The sequence below is a fragment of the Thalia democratica genome, chromosome 1 (genome assembly GCF_965202585.1).
Source record: "Thalia democratica chromosome 1, ktThaDemo2.hap1.1, whole genome shotgun sequence".
Taxonomy (NCBI): Eukaryota; Metazoa; Chordata; class Thaliacea; order Salpida; family Salpidae; genus Thalia; species Thalia democratica.
The window spans coordinates 90,013,666-90,017,133 of record NC_139165.1 but is presented as its reverse complement, the minus strand read 5'-3'; positions in this window follow the sequence as shown (position 1 = coordinate 90,017,133).

Genomic DNA, 3,468 nt, shown 5'->3' with positions numbered 1-3,468 from the left:
CTTAGGTCTAATACGCCGCAATGTATGTGGAATTAAAACTTCGCATTCTACTGATTAAACATATTTATAACAGTTAGTAGTTATAGACTAATTGTTTACGTATAAAATATAGATATTTTTAAAATTAAAATTTTACACGACAAAACTACTGCTTTTTCAAAAATTTATTTTGTCTGTTCAACATTTTTGTCTAGGATGAGCAAACTGTAGAACTCTTGTATTTCCAAACACAAATAAATAATAAGTTCAATAAAAATAACTATAGTAAGTAAAGTCTATATGTGTAACCTATATGTATTTACTATAAGGTAGGTGTCTAATATGCACGAAATGACTTTTTTGCACGACATCAATTTTTCATGAGGAATCACTTTTGCACGATGACAGTTTTGCACCAATTGATAACTTTTCAAAAAATTTATTTTTTTATTAATTTTAAATAAGTTTATTTGTACTATAACTTCTATCCCTAGCCCTTATTCTCGGTTGACATTTTTTATTATACATTTTTTTTGTTATCTTCACAAATTCTAGTTAATCATTATTAACTTTTATTAATAATTTTCTATATAGTATGACTGTTACCCTTAATAACTAACTTCTGTCGATAACATTTTTTTCTCCTCTTTCTTTTTTTTGTTATATTTGTTATTTACTCTGGACATGACGTTAAAAGATATTTAAGTGGTGTACAACTTGATAATCGAAAGTTTTTTTCGTGCACTAGGCCTTAGGACCAAATATTTTGAGCGATCATTTTATCATTCAATAAACAATATATTTAATGTTTTGTTTTTGCATTTTTAATTATTTTTAGTTATTCTTTGTTTTTACTATCTTTGTTACCCCTTGTAACCAAAATTTATATTTTGTTGTTTTTAAATGACCGCCAAGGAACGTTAGACGATTGTTTATCAAATCAACACACAATAAAACTTAAAATATGTTTGTTATTACGCTCAGTTAAGCCATAAGACCGTGCGAGATGCACACTAACTGATTATAAGAACTGTTTTATTATTTTATAAGATCTAGATGTTTATTTGCATTATTGTATTATATTGTGCTTAGTTTAGACATCGTTGTGCATTCTATATTATTAGTGGTAGTATTAGTAAGACCTATTTTTGTATTTTAAGATTATAACATTCAGAAACTTTAAGAACATTATTAACACATTTTATTTTGTAGAATTTGGTGTTTACTTGTTGTGTTTATATTCGCAGTTTTATTCTTCTGATAAATTGGCTGCTTTTTCATTCTACTTTCTAGTTATGATACTAATATCACATATTCAATAAACTCACTTCATTAAAGAAATTAGTTATCTTAAGTTTATTACATACTTATTAATTACTAAGTTAAACCTAATGAGTAAGGTAAATTCAGTAAAAACCTCAAGAGCTAAACGCGCTAAGTATTTAGCACAAAAAAGGTGACTTTCCCCAGTTAAAGGTAGTTCCTACCCCAGGCCCTGGAGGACTACACCCCTAACTTTCACCTACGGTAGGTTTTTTTTTTGTTTTTTTATTATCTTATTATTATTTGTTTCTTTTATTAATATTTTTCATAAATAGCTTTATTTTTTTTAATTTTTCTGCAACTGTTACCCCTAACCCTTACCTTATGTTTTGTTTTTTATATCTTATAAACTATACAATATTTTATATACTAATCAGTCAGTTCCAACCGAAAAACTTGGAGTCGTCAATTCACAAACGGATTAACATGCAAGCATGAAGCCACCGTTTGCTTGTAATGATAAGTGACGTCAGCTTTGTCTTTTGCCGTGCAATGTTCAACTCCTTGTCCACTACGCAAGACAGTTGGTATGATTGATTTAAACACGATCAAAAAAATATCGGCGAAAGTATGCCGAGTCTGCGAAAGCCTGGACTTTTGTGTGCTGTGAGACAACCTCAAGTTTAAGAAAAGAATTGATTATGCCAATCTGATCATCAGACCACAAGCCCTCGGTAGACTGAGACTGGTTTCGTCATGATTAGGATTCATCAGTCATTCACAACCGAAAAACCTGCAGTCAGCAGTTTACAAACGGTTTTTATTGCAAGCGTAAAGCAACCGTTTGCTAGTTATGATCAGTGACGTCAGCATTGTCTGTCGCCGTTACATTGTCAGCTAAGCAAGACGTCTGATGTTCGAATTGGTATGCTCCACCCTTTTCTTTAATTTATATTACACTAAAGCTAGTTTTACTAACACTGTACAGGTTATCATTTTTTAGTGTTGTTTTGTTTTAGCCTGAACAATAAAAAACTCAACATTTTATCAATCTACTCACAAGAGCTGTTTTTTTTTTTTTTTTTATTAAAACGCGATAAACGTAAGAGAAAAAGAAAACTTTCATAACTTTATAACATCCGCAATACTTTAATAATGCGGTATTTGTAAAACAGTGAGCGAACTCAACTAGAAAGCAATTTAACTTTTAAAATGATTGTACAACAACCAAAATGAGTCCCTCATGGTTTTCATAATTAAACAAAACATTTCTTTCTTGTTCAAAATTTCAAATGAAAGTTTAATTTCCAACCTTTCAAACGCTTCCTCGATCTTTTCCGTATCTTTCTTCTTTGATTTTTCAACTGAGCAAAGTTTCGAAGCGGCAAGTCGGAAGAAAAATTCGTTCCCGCCATTTTCCAAATACTTCCTGCAATCTTCGCAGCCTTTTTGCGGCGTCAGCAACTTTGACAGGCCAATCACCATCTTGTATTTTCCCTTTTTCAAGTTTGCTCTCAAGGACGCTTTGCGGTAAACGAAACCTCTCCTTGCAACGGTTGAGCTCTCCACTACAGTCATTCCGTCATCGCTTGAAATTATAAACATTTGTGGTTGAATTACGTCATTTGGTTTTGCAATGACGTTCATGAGAATTTCCGTGTCATCCTCTTCGATGAACAAATCGTAATCGACAAAACACATTTCTTCACTACTTTGCAATGTCGGCCAACCGCCAGTGAACTCTACCGAAGTTTTTATTTCTGGCATCTGAAAAACTTTGTTATCAAAATAGGATAATACCAAAACATTTAAGTTCTCGGATAAAATTTTTTTCTCAATTGAAAGCGTTTTACCGAGAGGGTCGTAGAGTTTGATTGGCTTTTTGTCGGTGCGGTCATAACCAACTAGAGCATAGGCGTGGTGACCGTCGCCAACCACCATTTGAGATTTTGTCCTCATGCCGTGCTCGATAGCTCTCTCCAACTCCGAACTCAAGTTTTTCGACTCATTTGTAAACTCTTCAAAGAAGCTGTTTGACAGACTTGACATGACCAAGTGCGCGGGAACGCCTGTTGCTGATTCGTAATTTCCACTGAAGTGCAGTTGAACAAGGGCTTTTTCTAGCAAGGGGCCTACTAAGTTTTCATTTGAACTACTGCCGTATATTAACCCGTTCCTATTAGTTGGTAGTTTTTTGTCAACTTCAACTTTGTGAAGTTTTCCTTG